At 29.9% G+C, this 23,822-nt stretch overlaps 1 long non-coding RNA gene across 1 annotated transcript in view; it reads left to right on the top strand.

Moving 5' to 3' along the window:
* The window catches only part of LOC142322074 (uncharacterized), a 42,424-nt gene extending 18,810 nt beyond the window's left edge, over window positions 1-23,614 (top strand). Inside the window, exons 2-3 of the long non-coding RNA XR_012755769.1 lie at window positions 9,789-9,814; window positions 23,322-23,614. This is a non-coding gene — a long non-coding RNA (uncharacterized LOC142322074). The remainder of the gene's footprint in view (window positions 1-9,788; window positions 9,815-23,321) is intronic.
* Window positions 23,615-23,822: the final 208 nt, after the last annotated feature.

A 23,822-nucleotide genomic window follows, 5' to 3' on the forward strand; every position in this document is an offset into this window, starting at 1 on the left:
TTAAATTACACATACACATTTTTTAAAATGAAAAGTATGTAAAATTTTATTTCATTAATAACTTCTGATATTTTTATATTTTTTTTTTTTTTTTATTGTTATTGTATTATTATTTATTTATTGTTTTTTACAATCAGATGTTAATAATTATTAATGAATCAATATATTTAAATTTTTAAAAAAATGTATATGAAGTCGGATTCGAACCGATGTGCCTTCGCCTTGTAAAATCCAAATATTTCATTAATTAAAATTTTATTTGGCTATAACTTTGGAACCGATGAAAATAAATACCGCTTACGATATATCGTTGAAAATCTCTTAATGAGAGCTTATTGTGGCGGTTAAAAAAAGTCCAAAATCCATTTTTTTTAGATTTTGGCCTTTTTAGACACTTTTCGGTCCAGTCTATTGCAACCAAAATAGGAGATGCGACAAGATGTGACAACAGCCCTAAATCAAAAATTTCAAAATCCTACGGCTAATCGTTTTTTAGTTATGCGAGATACATACGTACGTACAGAGGTCACACCGATATTAGTTAAAATGGATTCAGGGATGGTCAAAATGGATATTTCCGTTGAAATCTGAAAACCGAAATTTTTTTCGATCACAATAGTTCCTTTATTTTATACAAAGAAGAAACAAAATGACTACAGTTTTTGAAAACCGTTCGACAAACAACCTAGTAAACTGATGACATGATTTTCACCCGCATTTCATTTCTAGTAGTAATAAAAATTATTAAATTAATATATATAAATAATGAAATATTAATTATTAATCATAACTAATATTCAAATTTATTTATAGATTTAAATAATTGTTAATCATTTAAATAAAATTAAATGTAGCAACGTAAAAGCAATTTTGGAAGTGCATAACTGTAATAAAGTTGTTCTATCACAGTCAAACAGCAATTATTATATTAATTACGATATTGTGGGAGAAATAATAACAGTAAGCAACTAATTTGTTTTATTCTCATTTTCATTACTATCGTTTTTTTTCTGTTTTTTTTTTTTTAAATCGATTATAGTTACATTTTTTTGGTACTAATTTTTCTTTAATTGCATTCTATTTTTTGAAAATGTAAGTTTATTCTCATATTAAAATGACAGACGTGCATTTTATGTACAAATTGGCAGACTGCATTCGTCTTGGAGCACGCCGCCCGTATGAGAACATTTTCCTAATCGCTGTTTCCTAAGTGAAAAGATTTTTATAATTCTGCCTGAGAAAATTCTGCATTATGAGAAACCGGACATTTATATCCTAGAGTTTATGAACGAGGAAACCGCGTTGTAAAAGTACACTAGAACTGGTAGAACGTATATCGAAACATATTGTGATAACTCCAGAGGGCAGTAAAAGAAGAATTATGTGAAGAAGTTGATCTGATTCTGATTCTCAAGTCATCCCAACCCTGTAGAGGAAGACACCCGCCTAGTGACGTTCCGGTAACCCCCCCCTCAATGTTCATTGCCCTGTTGGGCTTTAGCGGGAGTCGTCTATCGCCCTCTGACATTTTACATCTCATAGTAATAAGCCTTGTCTCGTTGGGATGCCACGGATGTAAATGCCTCGGTAGATATTTGCATCGTTGATTTAATAAGTCAGCTTGTTGCCTTCGCTGTAGGACTCGTCCGTACATCTTGAATGTCCTACATCGTTGCCCTCTGAACTAGCTAACAGAGCTCGCGGAAGCGCGAACCCCGCGCCTAGTTCTACTTATTATGAGCCAATTCCGTGAATGTTTCGTAATTCGAGGCAAAATAACACAACATACCACGAAACATGTTGATCGCAACAATTAAATTTAGTCCTAGTTCCCTTAATAAACTCAACTTAAATTTTTATAAACCCTGGGGTTTATTAACGGGGTTAAACCCCATTAATAGGGGTAACCCCTGGGATTTATTGGACTTAGGTTATATTATGAATTCCGGTATGGTCCAATAGGAAGAGGAGGACAGACCTCCTACTCCCAATCGGCTTCATCGCAGAGTCCCGCGTGACATTCACCTCATAAACCATCGTCGAGATGCCGCTACACCTCACAGCTGCATGGCATCCCATGTCCATCGGCAGTGCAGTCGCCGATCCGCCAACAGCTTTAACAATCATTGTCACCTTTTATCTAACTAACCGTGACCCGCTGCCAAAGCGCCTACCTTCGGTCAATCAGACTGTCCAGGCGGATCCTAGCCGCCCGGGTTCCTATACTACTAAATCCCTTCGGCTGCTCTACGCCGGGCAAGGAATCGAAGGAAGCCAGCCACAATTGTCCAGTCTCTACGAGTCCACCGGTTGACTCGCAGATCAAAGAACGAGTTTATTCTTTCAAGTTCCCTAATAACTCTGGTACGCTCAGCTTCGTACCTTGGACAGACACGGTCCAAGACACAGACACGGTGGACATGGTCCACCGTGTCATCGACCCTACAGTCCGGACACAAGCCGGAGTCAACCATCCTAAACCTAGCCAAACTATCCCTAAAAGCATCATGTCCCGAAAGAAATTGAGTAATATGCCGATTGGGAGAAACCCAGCTAATAGCTTGCAACTCCCTAACATTTGGAAATATACCATGCGTGTATCGAAAAGTAGAAGAATCGTTCCACCTAGCTAAGAGTCATAACCTTGGTCTTCAATTTCCCACATACGCCCTGACGTTAGAAGGTCTCCCTTCTTGATTCTCAAGTCAGATGAATTCTGCAAAACCAACAGCTGCATCCATATGATATACTCGTACAAAGAGTGCAAGCGATAAATTACAATGATCAAATGTCAAGAAAAGCATTTTATAACGTAATTTTACAAAAACTGACAACTGATCTGCCATTTCTCAATGGAATTCAGTGATGAAGCTGGATTCAATCGAAATGAATGGAATCATCAATTTTTCACAGTTACCTTGGGCGCAAGAAACTTCTCGTATCATTATGGAATCAAAGTTTCAGCAATATTTTCAGTAGATGTTTGGCTTGTATCATCACCAATTCACTGATTGATTTATGATACCTGTCGGCACGATTGATCGGCAAAAATTACTACTATTACCTAGAAAAATTCTGATCGAATCATATTTGGCTGAAGTTCCTCTTGTAACTATTAATAATATGTAATTCAAACACGCTCTACCACACTTCAGTACCAATGTTCTACAGCACTTGGACAATTACTTCCCTGGAAGGTAGATTGGTGGTGCTGGACCAATAGTTTGTCCCGCAAAATCATCTAGATATAAACCTAATACATCTCTACCTTTGGGGTCACCTGTGCTCCTGATGTATATCAGCAGCAGCTGATCATGTACTGATATACAGTGTTCAGTGTTAAAAGAGCTTCCACAGAGAATTGAGAAAGGTTTTCGACGTGAAATTGAGACAATTATTACATTGTCGGCTACTGTACTTCAAAGTATTATCATTATAGAGCCGGCTTTGAACACTCGCTCTAGGGGAATTGAATCTAAAAATAATATGCAATATTTTATATATTTATAATTTTTATGTTGTTTCTGTTCAAATTTAGAAAAATCTGCTGTTTATCGTAATTGCGTAGAACTTATTAAATCCTATTTTTCTCCTAAAATAATAAATTAATGGTCATTCAGTCGTTGTTAACAGCAGGTCGTGTAAAACGACGGAAATAAGTGTTATTGATAATATTTTAATTTATTTAATTATTATTGAATAAATAAAAACGCCACTATTTTTTAATGAAAAAAGTGTTTCACAAGTTAATCTAAATTATATAAAGTTCAATTTAGCTTCAAAAGTATGGAAAAAATTCAAGGTTATTCAAATTAATTAATGAATTCGGCTGCAAATTATACCACAAGTTTCTTATAATTTTATTGTCTGTTGACCGATTTAAAAAAATAAATCTTTCATTTTGTTTACAATAAAAGGATTATCAGTTTAGTTAATTAAATGGTTTTTTTTATAAAACTAACGGTTATAGAGTTATAAAAAGTTAATAAATTAACGTGGCCGCCATTTTGAAATTTGTGAACGTATTTACACCATAATTTTGTATATTTTAGAGAAAATTGATGTGCACAAAATATTCTAATATTTCCTCATTTCGACCTTCAGATAAACTTTTATTTAAAAACCACGAAATGGCGGAGAGAAGGAAAAATGTAATTTTTTCTTTGATATTTTGTTCATTTTGATAAGTAGAATCAGAAAATGAATAGCCAGGAATACTTTTTTGTTAACGCTTTCTTGTAATGGTAAAATATCCGAGGAGAAAAAGAGATCGCGACAAGCTTGATTGACTGGGTACTTTTGTACAGTTTTGAAAACATTACTTTTGTAATAGGAAGAATATTTATAATGTTAAAACTGTATTGTTAAATCATTGCAAAGTTAAATTACAACATAAAAATTATTTAAAGAATAAATTAAGTATAACGCTCTACATGTGTGTGTATGTGTTTGTGTGTGCGCGCGCACGAAATTTTTTTTTATCCAACAAATATATTTACTTTAAATGTTGGTGATTTAAAGGATAAAATGTCAGTACTCTATTTTTCTAAAAAATTTGGGTTTTAAAAAATCTATTACAGTAAGTTCTGTAGATATTTAAAATTTCTCTAGATGAAAATACTGTTGAAATAGTAATAAAGATGATGATTATGATAGGATGTACTGTTGTTTATATGTTTAAAAATATTCTATAATTACAGCATGTAATGTTTAAAGTAGTAACCGGTCACACACTTCTATAATAATGATGAACTACAATAATAGTGATTTCATTACACTGTTTATTTTTTATAAATAATGTAATGCTTATTGTTCATTCTTTAAGGCATTTCATTTTTATGGATTTCTTCTAAATGTAAGTAAAATGATTTATCTATAAATTTATGTAATCAGAGAGTTTGTATATCTATAATTCCAGGAGATTTCCAATACTTCCTGACTAGCTGAAGGACTGGCATTTTCAGTTCACTTAATTACCTAATAGCAGCAGTTATTATCCTTCTGCAGATGAAAAAAATCCTAAAGTTTTCCCCTTTAACTTTCTTAGGAAGTGAAATCAATAATCTCTGCATCAGAAAGAAGTTGCTTTAAATTGTTTTTACCTGGCTATGATTTGAACCAAGAATTGAGAAGACTGTTGGTTCAAACTTATAGTCGCAGTCTCTATCACTGCCAGTGAGGTCAGCATAAGGTTTGCCCAATAGATTTTTTAAGTAGAAAGAAATTAAACAAAAGAGAAAATTGACAGAATGTGTTTTCCGAATGTAGAATGATTGTTAGTGACAACTTTACACATTAAATATTGTCTTACCGCTATCATCATCATAGTAGTTGTAGTTCAATCTATAGTTGCGTTCATCTGGCAATTCATCATTTTTTGGAATTGGTTTATGTTGCTGTCTGTTGTAAACAGTGCCTATTGTACTTAATAGAATTCCATTAAACGACTGACCTTTGTTTTTAAATTTTAAGAGTGGTCGAAGTCGTAGATGATGTTTTGCACTTTCTCCAGCAGATAATGTTGCTAAAAATTAACAAAAAATATAAATAGTTAAGCAGTTATATATTTTAATCTATATATGTAGTGTGGTTCGGTTTAATTAATTTATTTATTTTCATTCTCTGGAAAGTTTAAATCATAAATGCAACTCTTATAATTAATTTCTAAAGTTAACCATTACCAGTTACCATTTGTTTAAGACTCGTGTACTGTTTTCCTTGCCTAAGTGAAACAGTCCATTGTTTCTCACAGTCCATTTTTTCTCACAGAAAGAAGTAGATTGGTTTTAGTCTGCTGCTTTACATTATCTGTCTTAGACTTTCTTATAGCTGTGACACATGTAATGCATCTAAGGTTCAAGAAGTAACTGTCAGGATTACTTACCAAGAATAATGATGTTCACTATCTCATACAGTGGTAATCAGAATAAAGATGTCATTTGTAGGGCTGAATATAACCTGCATTTTTGTGAATTTGGCATGCTGATGTACAGTTTTATTCTTGAATCAGTAAGAATTCAATGAGAAATCACTTTACTACTGATATAAAACAATAGAATTTCAAATTTCTATGAAAACTTTAGTCTTCTGCCAATATAGCGCGTTATTTTAACTCATTATTTAAATATTCTGTTCACAGAACTCATAGTATATGATATACTGAATTAAAATATATTAAAGTGTACATTCAGGACCGATAACTTTTGTTGTATCGATTATTGAAATTAACATGCTTTAATCCTAACCAATAAAAGAAGATTACACAGAAAGTGATTACCTAAATAATTTTTTTTTTCCATTAGATTGACTAAGTAATATCATCAAGAAATTCAGAAAATACAATCTGTAAATCCCCGTTGATTATAGAATGTTGCAGAGTGTAAAAACATCATACCAAGTAAACTCAAGTAAATATAGTAATTTTGCATCATGAAACTTTTGTTAATAATAAAAATCTATTGGTAAAAAGTTTAATGACTTGACCTCCAAGTAACAGAAGTTGCACCATCAAGGTGGTTGATGCTATTTTAAATCTCACGGTTCCAAAAGTTGTTTGAAAAATGTTATATTTTTTATGATTCCATAACTATAACTATGCCAAAAAGAATATTGTAGTTTAATTTAACTCCTGTAAGGTTCAACTCACTAACTGTGAGCTGAAATCAATAATATTACACTATAAGTTAAATTAGTTATTAATAATTATTTTAGTCATTCAGGATAAACTTGCTTAAAACATAAAAAAAGTAAATAACAAATCTAAAATCAAATTTCAATAGAAGGTCATATTTAAAATAAAAAAATTATTTGTTTGTAGATAAAACAGTTAACTTTCTCAGGGGTTAAGCTACAATGATGGAACAAGACAAAAAAAATAAATTTTAATCTGTGAAATGAAATGAATTTTATTATGAAAATGTAATTAATGTATTGTCTGGAAATAAATTCAATACATAATTTCCTTAAACTATTATTATTATTAACTGTGAATCAAACCAAGAACTTCTGGTGGGTTCAATTCTCGGTTAGGTATGGCATTTATCACAGATACTAAAGAATTTATTATCATTCACCAGCCAATGTTACTGGACATCAGCCTGTTGTTGGTGCAAAAGTAATAGATAAACAAATGTTATTACTAATGTTGAGGCAGGAGATGAGCAACAATAGGGCAGCTTAAGAGTGATGCACTGTTCTGGGTTTAATCCCAGTCAGACTTGGCATCTTTTTCACGTACTACATATCTCTTATTATTAAAAAAGAAAAAGACTTAAAGAAGTTATAACTGAACATAGATCAGTAGTAACCAGTTTGAGAAAAAAAGAGTAAAGTAGCTTCTTCATTATAAAGAAAAAATAATAATTTTTTCTTTTATGATGCTTGTATTTACTTGATTAACCAAATAAAATATTAAGATTTAAGAAAAATGTGTCTGCCTCTGTTTTACCTTTATTTTTATTTTATTTTTTTGTGAAATTTTCTCAATAAAAGGTTATTTTTTATATTTTAATTACACTATAATACATATTACTTGATGATATCAATTATACTATGCTATGAATACTTACAAGTGATTTTTATTAATTCAAATATGCATACAAAATGTAAAATAATAATATATATATAGAAAATCTTCTTCATTATAGAAACAGAACTTATAACGTATAACAAACTGCTGCAGAACTCAATAGCAGAAACAACAATATTATAAAATGAAGCACTGTAATCAGTATATGTAGGTATGTTCTTTCTCAGTACAGCTACTGCGAGATGAACGAACAGCAAAATAATAACCTGTACACCACTCAAACTGAACAAAGCAATCACCAATGTTTACTTACAAAGCCCATGAGGAGAAGTAATTTGTCTGACATGACGGGAGGGAAAGAAAACATGAAAAAGAGAAAGAAGTGTTCCACACGCAATGCTAACTGATTGCTTTCTTTTTCCTAAAGTGATTTCTTTCAGTCTCATATAAGATCTAGTAATAATAAAAACACATACATACACAAACAAACACACACACATACACATACACACACACACACACACACACACACATGCACACACACACACACATGCACACACACACACACACATGCACACACACACACACACACACACACACACACACACACACCCACACGCACACACACACACACACACACACACACACACACACACACACACACACACACACACACACACACACACACACACACACATGAACACATGCATGTGCACACATACACATACATACAAAAACATTAATTACAGGAAAACATTACAGGTTCCTTATGTGAAAGATAAATCTTCATACCTTTGGGGTTTTAAGTGTCAATGCCATATATTATACACTGTATAAGATTACTATAGATATTCAACATCAAAATCGATTATGTTCTCCTTACATATCAATTCATTTAACCTATACATTCTATTACTGATTACATCTGATCCTGTACCTTTTGGTAGCATTAATGTGATTTTATTCATCTAATAATATAATAATAATATGCAAACTTAATTATAATATGCAAACTTAAAAAAAAAATTGTTAAAACAATTGTTAATTTTTTTCTTTGGTTTGATCATATTATTCGTATTTCAATTACATATATTGATAAATCCACAAATCAATCTTGTAAAGAGCACTTCATTTCTTTTTTAAATGATAATACATCAAAAAATTGTTTTTGTCAGAGCAAATTAGAATTACGCAGCTTTATTTCTTAATTAATTTCCTCACTATTTGAAAAATAATATAATTTATTACTGATTGCAGTGAATCCATACCACAACAATTAATTCTCCTCTACATTTATTTTACAATAAATACTTCTAAATTAAACTTTATCCACTGAACAGCTAGCCAGAAAAATAGAGAGGTTGCATGGCAGTAATCCCACTCCTAACAAGCTTTTGAGCACTAGGGTATGTTAGATACAAACTACATCTAGCTCTGAAATTGTTTCTGTTAGTTGTTATATAATAGTTGTCATAATTAATTTTTTATCTATCAAAATTTGTTCAAAAACAAATGATTTAAAAATTCTAATGTACATTAAGATCTATAATAAGAGATTTGTAGAATATGACAGTAAAGAAAGTCATTTTGTATTGTATAAATTATTTTTATAAAAATCTGTTAATAAACAAAATATTATTTGGCAGTGTTCAGCAGTAACTGAATGTTTCAATAAACCAATTAACTTGTGAAGTGTCTAAATTGAAGATCACTTTTCTGTTTGTATTGTTTATGGGACACAAAAAATATAATTCTATTAAACATCATTCCTGAAATATTAAGAATAATGAATTATCAAAAAAAATGTAAATGATTTACTTTCCATATATTTATCTAAAACATTTTGTTACACGATGACCAGAACAAGTTTAAGAATATTCACACATCAAGATTTTTTTTTAATTAAAAAATGTTGTTAACTAACAATTATTATTTATAAAACTAGTTCTTACATAAACCTTTTAAGTACTATGTTAGTTAACATACCAGTGCTCTTAACTTAAGAAAAATATTGTTCTCATAATTACTTAGATGATTTATAAATTACATTCCTCTTTGTATTTGTAATTGTATTATTTCTGGACATTCAAATCCATTAACATTTTTAATCTACAATTTTTTTAACTTTGTTTTGTTTGTTGATAGTGTGTTTGATTTTAAATAATATTCAGTAAAAGTTGTTTTAGAAAATTTGTTTTTACTATTTTTAAATTTATATGTTCAATAAACCTGGTAATTAATGTCTATTTTTTTTTTCCAGTATAAAAACAATCATGTTTCTGTAAGGTAACTCATCACAATTATCTTCATAATTAGTTTTGTTTGTAATGTTTGTGTTTTATGTTGTTTCAACTAGCATGTAATAAATTTAAACAACTTTTAAAATTATATTTTTATTTTAATAATTTTTAATTATATTTTCAATTATTATATTATGATAAAAATTCTAAAAAGGTTTTCTACCTTAGTTAAAAATAAAATTATTGTTTAAATAACCATGTTGTCATGATATGATATGGAATAGTTGTTAATCATATATTTTTATATAAAATTATGTTATTAATGAATTTTATTGCAGTTTAATTTCAACAAAATTAATCAAGCACACACAATAAAATGGACAAAAATTAAAGAATTAAATTTCATATGAGTGATTATTAAAAAAATTTTTACAGCACATATTTTTTAATACCATTTGTAAATAAAAAAATGCTTTGATAAATGTAACTTAACCAGGTTACATAAGACAAAAACTTATCTAAATGTAAAGAAGGTGGAATATTCTTCAGAATGCATATCCTAATAGCATAATTGAAAAAAGTGTATTTCTAACCTTTAAATATAATTGAAAAGATTTATACATTTCTTTAAATATAACAACAGAATAAAAATAAGTTTGAATAAAAATTTAATTAAAACAAATCATATAATCAACTGTGATAAATGTGGTATATGTTTCATCACCTGTGAAGATGTGACCATATTTCTTTTGGAAAACAAATAAGAAATTGAAAACCAGATTTAGCAAATATATTTATGCATTTAAAAATGATAGTTGTTGTTAACCATCAAATTATTATACTAAAAATCGGCACTGAATAAGAAAAAAATTGAGCATGACAGTATTTGCTTGACAAGTCTAGTTGTATTCTCTCATTAAGATTCTAAAAAGTCCTGATGAGTAAACTGATCTAATAGAGGTTGGAAGAGAGCAAAATGAGTATAAAGCATTGTATTTTTTTTTTTTTTTTGAAAATGCTTCAAAAACTTGATTTTAATATAAATGTCTAAAGCCTTTTATAATCTTTTAAAGTTCTCTGCAGACAGGTATTTTATTTACTCCATATGATAAAAATATTGACATACAGCATTTAAACAATTTTCCTTTTTTATTCTCCCTGGGAGAGTGATTTTTGTGCTTGTTTTTCACAATTAACTAAAAACTAGGGATCTAATAAAAAAAATAAAACACACTTGAAACATGAAGTTTAAAGAAATTATTAACTACAGTTTAGATTTTTCTTCTTTATTTTATCTTTAAACTTGATCAAGTTAAGGAATAAACATACAAGAAATCAATAATTTCTTTAAAAAATATTTTTTGGAATAACTGTTATAATGAGTCGTTCATTCCGTTAACATACCTTCTTTTTGTCAATTGTTTCCATACCAAATGTAGCAGAACAATTTGTTTTTAATCAAGAATTATTATACTTTCACCAATATAAAAAAAACAAATTTAATTTTAGAAATTAATAATAATTAAATTAATTAATTACTATGAATCAGGACAATTTGTTTGATACATTAGTTTTTATTATTAATAAATAGATTTATTAATACACACAATAAAACGGGAAAAAATATTGATAATATGTAGAAAAAGAGGATGTATATTTAGTAAGTAAATCATTAGCTTTTTTATTTTGTTGATTCATTATTTCCTAATACTGAATATTTCAATTGAGGAGAGATATTTTATAAAATTGCATGTGAATTATAGTAAATAATCTATCAATAAAATCTATCTTATCCCTAATATTTGTAAGTTTGTTTTTTTAATAGAACATTATGTTTGTTAATGGTACTAGAATAGATGTTGGTAATATATCATAGATATATCTGTATATTGACAGAGTGTAATATTTTGTGATTAGTATACTACTTCAAATACATGTTTTATTATCTGCTCTTTACTTTAAATTAGAGTGTTATTTTGATTAATTATGTGTTATTCAAATCAATTTCTAATACCTTATCAATAATTCCTGGAATAACATAAGAGGGTGCAGTAGTAAAATTTACAAAAGCATGTGGTTCCCAAATTTTTCCAAGTTGCAGTGCCCTTTTTCAATTTAAATTTTCCCATGGCACCCTACTCTAAGTAAAAGTATGACTACCCATAAGTAAGAGATAAAAATAAATAAAACTCGTGTATCTTCATTATTTTTTTTACTTTATTAACATTAAATTAATAATTTAATAAATAATAAATGTCTTGGTTCAGATAATTATGAAGCTTTTAACAATATTTCATGGTGCCCCTGTGAAGAGGTCGCAGCTCCCAGGGGCACTGTGGCGCACAGTTGGAGAATCATTTTACTAAATGATTCTTTAAATATTGGGCTAATGAAGTTTGGGTTATAAGATTTAAGCACTAAATTCACAAACACTGAATTTACAAACACTAAATTCCAGAACAATGATCTTGTCCTTTTCGTGGCCAGAGCAAGTCACCCAGAATACCTTTTCACTGATGTTGTTACTAAGTTCTTGGTGCAGGAATGATATGATTATCATCAACAGTCATTTTTTCCATTTGATATTATAATTAATTATGCTTTCATTACTCAATTGTCAAGTGCCTGTTCTCCAACCTTTTTTATCCAATATTTATCCACCCATTTTAGTTAGTGACTAATATTGATTTTAACTTTCCCTTATCTACTTTACCTCCCCCGTACCAATACCTCTTTCATAAAAATTTTGCAATTATTATCACTTTGTATACTGGTGGATTTAAGTACAAAGATTCTATTAGTAGAATGAATTTATTATTGAGAGCAGGATGTATCTTTTTAACTTGCTTATTAGGTACAGCATTCACCAAGTAGGCCTGTTTATAATCTTCTAAATGGTTAACAGTATTTCATCGTATCAATAGAAAATACTCTCTCTTTTTCTGTTTAGCCTACGGAACCACCATAAGGTATTATTTCACAGGGTGAATGAGGAAGATACGTATGAATGTAAATGAAGTCTTGTACAGTTCCAGGTCAACCATTCCTGAGATGTGTGGTTAATTAAAACCTAACCACCAAAGAATACCGGTATCTACGATCTAGTATTTAAATGCGAATAAAAGTGTCTTTACTAGGATTTGAACCTTAGAACTCTTGACTTTGAAAGTAGCTGATTTGCAATGACGAGTTCACCACTAGGCCAACCTGGTGGGTGGGTTTAACAGAAGATACTAATTTGTACAGAAATTCTGAATATTGTCTGCCTTCAAATCTCAGTATTACCCTACAACGAACTTTTATATGCAACATTCATGACTCTATATTTAGATGTATTACGATGGATTGTAATATCTTCTTTTGCTGGGATATAAGGAATACTCAGAAATGAGAAAAGAGGTTGAATGAGAAATTCATTAAAAACAATTTTACCACCCCCCCTCCACCGCTAAATTCAAGGAAAACATAAGAAAATTGTGGTAACTAGATTTATGAGAGGGTATTTTAACCTTGGATTTCTAATGGTTTGCAACCATCTGAGTATCAATTATATATAACCACTTTACAGTTTGACATTTTCCTTATCTGCTATGATCCAACTATGAAATCCTATAAGGTAGCAACTTAGCTTTCTTTCTACTTTTATTTACTGGTTGGTGAGCTGACATTATGAGTTTAATCAACAATTATAGTTCATTTAAGGACACAATTTTGTGAAATTGGTTATTTTTTGAATTAGTTTACTTATTTAACACTACTGAGGATTCATACCACCCTTGTGACTGTGTTGTCTTTTGTTTTCATTGAATTTTAAACTCAGAGTTTTAATTCTGTTGTGGCATACAATTTTAATCATTTTGCACTTCTTTTATCCATTGTTTTTGAGATTTAAGTAAAGGATGGGAACATATGTCCAACTATACTTAGAAAAAGATTCGTAGTGTTTCGAGCGGGATAATACCTATGACGAAATAACACTAACGTGAATAGTAGTGGCAGAACATTGTTTAAACGTTTTGTACATGAAGAAAAACAAAGAAATTCTTCTACTGACAAATCGGTTCAAGATTTGAAAAGCATAGAAGGAAAAATTTTCCTAAGGAAAATTGTAAATTGATGTAAATACGAGTATATAAAAGGAGAAAAAGTAGAAAAAGTCTAATTTCATATTCATTTAATCAAAACGAAATTATTCTTTTTATTAGAATTTTTAATTTGATTTAATGTTTTCAAAAAATTTTTACTCATTATAATCCAATTCAGAATAAAATAAAATCAAATGTAAGAAAATAATTTCTATAAGTAATTATTTTAAAACAAAGTAAACTATATTTTTAACTTCATGGTCAAATTACAATAATTTCGTCTGCATTCACTAACGACCGTTATGGACAATAAAATTCCGAAAATAATAAAATTTGAATCTATAATTTATACTAATTGTGCAATGAGTTAATGAATTATGGGAACTGAGAAAGTAGCAATAATCAATGAATATAATAAAAATGTTACTGCTGTTTACCTTTGTCCTGTCATGGAAAATCTAGAACAGACAATTATTTCACTCGTTCAAATCTCAGTCTAAAATGCCATTCTATTTATAAAGTATATCTCTTGAAAAATGTAAGTCTCTGCACTAAGAAAATAATTATTATTATACTGTATTCCAATTTAAAAACGTTTTTTATATATTCGCCATAAGAATTGTTCTGATTTTCTCAGTTACATATACGCTAACAGATACCGTCTGGTAATTATAAATGTAATTTTTACAGTGAGAAAAATGAATAATCTGATCTGAACCCCAATCAAGGATATTGTGGATGAAATCCAGAGAGAAGATACTACACCGCCAAGCGGGTAGATGAAGTACTACCATCAATGTTATTTGTCCACTTAATTGCTTAATTTATCTTCCCAAAATTTTAGACTTCTGTTTAATCAAACTTATTTTTTGAGAAATACTTCACCTTTCCACTTTCATGTATATAAGAATTTCAAGACTTCCGGTATCAAGCAACTAACAATAATAATGAAATGCATCAAGAACCACTGCATAGTACTGAAGTCATCGTACGGTGTGCGATATCATCTTCTGGAATAATCATTCCGTATTTCTTTGAAAATAATAAGGGAAATACTGTTACCATCACGGTGAGAAATATGTCCTAATTTCATCTGAAGAATTTTTATCTTTTAAAATATCAAAGAAACCTGAAATTAATGCAGGCACGTAATTCCAACGGGATGGATCGATCAGACACGGTAGACGATTATTGTCAAACCACGGCAATTACTTCTCTACTGCTGTATTCCTTGGCCCACGAAATTGCAGGATTCCATAGGATGTAAGTTTTTATTGCGGGGTTATACGAATAGTAAGATATTCAATGATTCACCCTTATGAAAGGTTGAACAAATCAAAGAAAAAATTATCATGAAGTTATCACAGTTCCCATGGTAAAATTAAATCGAGTTATGGAAATCGTAACAAGTCTACTTGAATAACGTGAGACAAAAATGGTGGCAACATTCAGAATCTGGTGTTCAGAAATTTAAATGCTTTAAGGTAAAATTATTGTAGTATCAAAATTCCATTAAAAAAGTTTAACTTTGCAGAACAAGTTATTTTTTAAATGTATAAATAAAAAATTTTAACTTTTTTAAAAATGCTCGTTTTATTGGCTGAACAACTTATGTGATTTTGTTTTTGAAATTTCGAGATTTTATTTTTTCATATACACTTTAGTAATTTATTCATTGCTAACAGTTATAAGTTTAATCGATTTTTTCCGGTATACCATATGCTCCGATGTAGAAAAGTTTCAAATATAGCATTAAGACTTTTTAGCTTACGTAACTAGAGCTGTCAGTCTGTCGTGTGATGGTATAATTTTATGATAAACCAACCGGATAAAAGGACATAATTATAATACTTCTCGCATTAAGCAAAAATTCTTATATGTAAAAATAACTTCAACGGCATTTTTGTACGTCATCTGCATAAATTAATATCACGGTTCTAGTTTCATTGGAAATTATAATGAGGTTTATAAAATAAACGTGTTACTACTATATTCTTCATTACTAGGGTAATTTGAATACAATAACGTCCTGTTTTAGATGATATTGTCTTCACGAAAATATTCACATGTGGTTATACTTGATATTAAATAATCAGTGAAGGTTCATGACAATTAAATATTTACGAAGAAAATAATTACCTTTATTAAGATTGATTATTTCAGTTACGTGGTGATAGTTTAATGCTGTTGGTACCCCGTTTAATGGTTATAGATATCTTCATTACAAATTAATATTCTCAAAAATTCTCTGCACCTACTCTATAACAATCAAGTAATCTATCTGTTGACGTTTACAGACATTTAATCATTGGACAAGTCAAAATTAGTATATGATTTTATTCACTCAGAAAATTTTTTCAGTTTAAAATAAAGAATAGATTAGTAATCAGACCAGTGATTCTCAACATTTTTAGCTTCACGATTCCCAAAAAGTAAAAAAAATATATATTGAATATTTCGCGACCCCCAACCCTTACCCAATGAAACCTATTTAAAATTATTTAGCTGCGTTGATAGCGACGGGTATGAACATGCATGTGTGAAGTGTACAACATGAACGTGCATATGATATGTTAGAACACATCATGCTATCAGCAGTATAAAAAATGTAAGGGATTGCAGAACGTCAGTTTAGTTTCGAATGCGAAGCGTGCGCCTGGTGGTCTTTAACTTATTAAAAGAGCAGTTTCATTAAAAATAATAGAGGATTCGATTTTTTAGATTGCAGTCAAACGGTATAACTGCTTTTTTGCAATCAAATTCTTATGCAAAATGGATAAAGATTTGTGAAAAAAAAAAGAACTAAATCATCTACATTAAGTGAATCGATTTTAAAGAATGTACATTTGCAGTTATTTAAATTATAGTTTTACCTCACTGGATGGAAAGTCGCAGTATGTTGTTTGCTTTCAAGTCTTCTCCGATGAAATCACGAAGCCGTCAAAATTAATTCGACACTTGAAAATTAAACAAACGGATCATAAAAACAAACCCTTGGAATTTTTAAAAAGAAATTACATAATTTGAGAAATCAATAAGATTCTATTTGTAAATCAAGCCATACTGATAAAAGTTACTTGAAACATCTTATCTCGCAGCACTAAGAGTACCTACGTAAGATGTCTAAACCCATATACAATCGCAGAAAACCTCACATTACTTGCTGCAATTAATGTCTGTGTTTTAATAGGCGTGGAACAAGCAAAAAAAATGAAAAAAATTCTTCTTTCTAAGACAGTATCAAAGTAAATCGACATGGCTGCCGATGTTCACGACCAGATAATTCAGTAAGTGAGATCAAGTGAATTGTTTTAATATTCAACTTGATGAATCAACAGATGTGGTACACATTTCCCAATAATTATGTTCTGTGAGGTATATACGAGGTGTATGAGAAAAGTAATGAGATTGGTAACACTACGAGCGATTTGGCAACGCTGTATCTACCGATCTGTGTTAGACCGGTTTGTTCATCCCTTCCACATGCTCAGTACAAGTTTCAACTCCGTTCAGCCGACACATTACTTTTGACAGCGCCATCATTGAAGTTGTATTTTTGTTGTGTTACGAAAATGGCGCATCGGAATTTAGAGCAACGTTGTGCATTCAAGTTTTGTGTTAAACTTGGGGAATCCGCGAGTGTGACCTTTGAAAGGTTGAAACAGGCCTATAGGGAACATTGCTTAACAAGAGCACAATTTTTCCGCTGGCACAAATCATTTTTGGAAGGTCGAGAACACTTGAAGATCAACCTCACTCAAGGAGACCTTCAACTTCAAACTCTGACGAAAACGTTGAGCGTGTGAGGGTTCTTGTGAGATCAGACCGTCGTTTAACAATAAGGATGATGAGTGAACAGTTAAATTTAAACACTTTCACGTACATCAAATTTTGACAGACGATTAGGACATGCGAAATCGGTGGCGAAAAACCTTACAACGGAACAGAAGGACAATCGAAGAAACGTGTGCGTTGATCTTGAGAGGATTGACAATGAACAAAAATTCTTCAAGTGTGATCACAGGTGATGAATCCTGGATATTTGAGTACGATCCTGAAACAAAGCGAAGAGTTGCTCACTTCGTCATCTCCTCGACCAAAAAAATGTCGAATGAGCAAATCAAAGAACAAAACCATGCTGATTTGATTTTTGACAGTAGGGGTATCATTCATAAAGAATTTGTTCCTCCTTGGTTGGCAGGACAAACTGTCAATCAAATGTTTTACAAAGGTGTCCTTGAAAGGCTCAGGAAAAGAGTGATTCGAGTGAGACCAGACATTGCAGACAAGTAGATGCTTCATCATGACATTGCCCCGTGTCACATGGCCAATTCCATCAGGGAATTTTTGACCTCAAAACACATTCCTACAGTTGCTTAACCCTCCTATTCACCTGATTTGAGTCATTGTGACTTTTCCTTTTCCCGAAATTGAAACATGTCTTAAAAGGACGTCATTTTGGAACTCTGGAGAACATTAAAAAAACTGTGACCTACCAGTAAAAGCCTTCTAGTTGAAGCTTTCCAGCGCTGCTACCAGGAGTGGGAACAACGACTCCGCCGGTGTATAGCTGCTCAAGGGAACTACTTTGAAAGAGATAATATTGTTATTTGAAAAAAATAAAAACTTTGGTAAGTAAAAAGTCAGACTCATTACTTTTATCACACACCTCGTATACGATAGGGATAGATCAATCAAAGAAAATATGTTGTTTTGTAAATCAATTCCTGGCCATGCAACAGGATAACGTCTTTTTGATTTTTTTTTATAAAACTACTAAAAACTATAACATAGATTGGACAAAATGTGTTGCAGTATGTAGTGATGAGGCAAAGGCGATAACAGGGAAAAACAGTAAATTTCTAAAAAAATTAAAAGATCGCCTTATACCAAGGGCAGAATGGATGCGTAATTATCTTTTATCACTTGAAAACAAATTGCTTTTGTGTTTCTAACATAGATTCATTTATGGAGAAACTTTTAAACGAAAAACAAACGCAACCATCTCATCAACTTATTTTCTCTACATGACTACTTATTAATGTAAAAGTAAAATGTTTATAATAATTTTTTTTTTCATAAAATAATTTCATGATTTTTTACATGTAAAGATGTATGCTAATTTCGCTACCCTGTTTCGTAATATCGAGACCCCAAGGTAGAAAATTGCTTTCTAGACAAACTCCTCCTATTTTCATTCTGGACTCTGTCCAGTACCAGGTCGTTTGCTGGTTTTTCTTTGTACAAGTCCTTGGAAAGCGATAGTAAGCTGTGAGATATCAAGGTTAAGTAGAGAAAAAATTGTATCAAGACATTTTTCTCTTAGCCAAAGTTCAGGACGACCAAATACGGTGAATGCAATTCGGTAGAGCGAGCACTGCGAATGATGATGGTTGTATTTAAAATGTTATATCTTTCAAAAGACAAATTGTAAGAAAAAGATTAATAGAATTTGCAATTATTTCTGCATAAAACTAATTAAATAATTGCTGTTTATCATCCTTTGTTTAATTACACTAATAGACAAACACTTTTCTGCCTGATGTACAAAAATCCGGGACTATCCCACTTCATTGCTTTTAAAACATTTTTCATTAATCCTAGCTTGATATTGGGAGGGGGTAAAAATATTTTTTTGGGGTTCAACTAAGGGCTTCCCATTTGGAGTTAAGTTGTCTTGTTTCTTCCACCCTTTGGTAACATAATGTTTATCCCATTCACAAAGAAAGCACATGTACTTAGTTAGCCTAACTGCATGTCTAACAAAATAGCTATAACTTTCAAATCACCACAAATGTTCCAGCTATGTTTTTAAAATTTATTTTTTCAAGGACGTCTTTCATTGCATTGTTTGTCTTTTTCAAGTTAATACCATAAGCAATTGGTGTCAAAGGATAATTGTTACTGTTGTGTAGCTGAACCACTTTTAAACTGTACTTGGACAAATCTATGAAAAGGCGACAGTCCTCAGGTTTATGAACTTGTCGTAAGTGCAACATAAGCTCATCAATATTTGTGCGATAAACCAAATTATTTTTATCAATAAAGTACTGAGAAAGTTCTTTTTGTTGGCTTCAAAAGCCTGAAATTTTTGTTTATTTTTAAGTAAATTTCAACCTTGCAGTCTTGATCCTAACAGTTCAGCTTGATTTTCTGATAAATTAAAATCCCTAACCAAGTCATTTAATTCACCTTGTGATATAAGATGTGGCTTATTGAAAGATAATTCAAAATCATTGTTGTCTTCTTCAGTACTGCCTGATTCTTTATCGCTGCTTTTGAAACATACATTTCACAGGAGGCTCAGACACTGGAATAATTTCACTGTGAAGTACAAGCCTGATTGCAGATTGAAATGAAGGATATTTTACAATATGTTTAGATTTTTTTAGAAATTCCATAAACACTTGTTAAACAAAAGTAACAATCAGTTACATGATCCTTTGGTTCATGCCGAACCATAGGTACACCAAATGGCAAAGCCTTCTGTATACCTTTCAGACATCCTGTTAAATACACAGAACAATTACAATTACTGCATACTATGTGAGGAGCCCACATCTTACACTGAATTTTACACTGAAAGAACAAATGATATGCTTTTTTAATTAAAAGTGTAATTTTTTTCTATTTGATTTTATGGTAAACTCATCAAATATATAACGAAAGGCTTCCACATCATTTACACAATTTCGAGGCATTATGACACTGCACGGTTAACAAACTTAAGACAACAATAAGAGTGAACAAAATTAATTCATTCCTAAATCCAGAGCTTAATACAAACAACACAGCTGTGTTTTCAGCTACATGTTTTGACCTGCACAGACATGATTAATCTTGTTCATGAAGGCTCGCCTTCAGTATTAGATATGATGTCATAATATGTGACTATGATATGATTTAATTCTTTGTCTAGTATTGATTATTTATAGCTTACAAATTATGTTAACAAAACTAAACAATAAAAAATGAGCTAACAAAATACAATATAGAAGCTTAAAATGTTAACTATACATTGAAAAATGAAAAAAATTCTTTAAATAAAATTTAAAAATTTTTCAAAAATGGTGGATGATAGAAAGAATCTAAGTTCATATTCGTTTTCAGCATTAAAAAACACATTAAAATGTATTGCATATTAGGAAACAAAAATTATGTTTATCAGTGTTATTGTCATGGAAAGGGAAAGTGTTACACTTTTTTATAAGTGACCAAAGAACACAATATTGTTACATTTCTAATGAAATGATTTAAGCGAGCTTCTAACTAGACAAAGTTCATGATTAAATATCCATAAAATAATAATTTTTCAACAAATTATTAATTTACTTATTTTTTTATTAGCATCTATTCTTATTAAATAGATTCTTTCAAAATGTATTTTTCTGTCATCAATTTCATGTAAAAAAGTAACATGCAACAAAGTGTAAATCCTCTATATTTATGAATAAATGTAGTTAGTGAAATTTAACATTATGTTTAGCAGTACATGTTTGTATGCTAAAAAAAAATATGGATTTTATACAAAGAAAAGTCTTGTACATTGGTGTAGTTTGAAGGACGGAGGGAAAAAATCACCCCTCCACCCAGAAAATTAGAGCAGATATCAGTTTAAAAGGATTGCGATCTTGTGTTACAGAAGCAAATACAGAGAAGTAAAATTTATAAATTTTGAAATGTTATCCCAAATTTTTGATTTTTTTTAAGATTACATAACTGGAGGAATAATATTGAATCCTCATAATAAAACTAAAATAGCTAGGTGATGAAAATTTTAAATCCAGATTGAAATATTCGAGGATAAAATATATTTTTTGAAGTGTTCTTGATGAGATCATTTAGAATGCTCTTAAGTACCCACAGCCTGTAGAGTAATTCTCGCTTCTGCTTACTTGACCATTTGATTACCCTGAAGACTCAAGTGTCTTATCTAAATTAGAATCCTACTTGCTCATCTGCTGCCCTTTTAGTAAGCGATAAGGAGCATTACTTGTTTTGATATTTACATTCTTTTTTTTTATATTCAATGTGATGTGTAGAAATGTTCAACATTCGTATGACGCAGATGAATCATAAAAATCTGCTTGTATTGTTTCAGCGATTACTGATTCACAGAAACATTCCTTCAGCTATAATCTAATCACTTAAGCTCTGCCATGTTTATTTTCATATTTTTTAAAATTTTTAGAAAATAGAAAAATAATGCATTTGACCTATAATTCTATAAATTAAGTAGAACCTTTCTTAACAGACGTTTTAAGACAGGTGGGAAATATTTTGTTGTTGAAAGATTAGTAAATTAAATTTGAAAAAGGACAATAATAGGATGTATGACTTCCTTTAAAATACTGGAAGGAATTCATTAATATCCTCTGAATGATTTTTATATATAAAATACAAGTTAACTTCCTAGGTATTGACAGAAAATAAAATATTGAATAAATAAAACTAAATAGATCAATATTATTGTATTTTAAAATAAGAGGAAAAATTATGAAATTCTTCTGCTACAGAATAGGGGATGAGTTAAATTCTTTTGTATCTTTTATGAAGTTATCTGACCTGTTTTATTTTTTAAATTCAGTTTCACTTTTATAACTAACTCTTCACATAATCTTTGATTTATCATTTGAATTAGATATTAAATTATAATATAATATTTTACGATTATAAGTAATTAGCTTATTTTGTTAGTAACTTTTCAAATAATTTTAAATAAATAGACCATTATATTTAGACATTTCACAGAGATTCTTAGCATATATTTTCTTAGTAATCAGTGATTTTATTTTTATGTTTAACTGGATTTTTTTTTTATTGAAAGGAAGATCTTCTAAAAGCATTAAGAAAACTATTAAATTTTCATCAAAGCTTATTATTAATTTCTCAATTTGTTTCTGACAACTAGGATCTTAAATTTCTATCCAAATTTTTTTGGCCACTTTTATAAAAGAATAAGAGTAATCATTATCTTGTTACATGATTTCAATAGCAAAATACAATTTTGTTACAGTTTGTCACTGCACAATTTTATATTTTTAAATTACACTACCTCCAACTGTCATGAAAAAATAAGCATTAATTTTGATGCTTCATTTACCAGGTTTGGAAAAATGATTAACAGGCAGTTTAAATAAATATTTTTTAAATGTTAATTATTAAGTTATTACAATAATCAACAATATTACTGTAATATTTAGTGTTCTCTTTTTTGTATATTGTAAAAAAAAATTGTATAATTAAAACTATTCAAATTTATTATATTAATTTTTCAACATATAGTTTATGAAATGCCAGTTTAGTAATCAATAGTATTATTATAATAATTACTTGTGTCATGTAATATACAAAATAAACTGAATTGTTACTTAGGTCATTTCACTTGAAACATTTTCCAAAATTATATTTTTTTAATAAATGTACAGATTATGATGAAAATCTTGTGCTTGTTTATTTTTTGTTTAGGGTTCACACTGTAGGGGATGGTCGGTCAAGCGAAACAACTCTAAACCAGCTATGTTCAGCTAGCTGGACATAATTCTTTTTGATATCAATGTACTGTACAATCTATAGTTTATTAAGATTTGGCAATGTAATAGAAATATACTACTTTAATATTAAAAATCATAAGTATCACTTAGCAAAAAATTATGAAGAATGATAAAAACATACTTAGCAGATTATTGCCTTTATTAAAGTAAAACTGCTACATTGTAGATTAAAACATACCAGAGTATCATAAACAAACAAAATCATTAAAAAACTCTATGGAAATTATTAAAACATTTTGCTGTTTTTTGTTTGTTTTTTTTTTTTTGCCTTTTATGCTTCAATATTAAAGAATAGGTCTTATTACTTTAATCTTAACTAAATTAAAAAATAATATTTTAAAACTGAAAAAATTAACTTTTCTGAACTTTAAACATGAAAGCCGACATCTTCTTGAAGGCAGTCACAAGCAGTTTC

Source organism: Lycorma delicatula, chromosome 1 (assembly GCF_047948215.1).
Source record: "Lycorma delicatula isolate Av1 chromosome 1, ASM4794821v1, whole genome shotgun sequence".
In the NCBI taxonomy this organism is placed as follows: domain Eukaryota; kingdom Metazoa; phylum Arthropoda; class Insecta; order Hemiptera; family Fulgoridae; genus Lycorma; species Lycorma delicatula.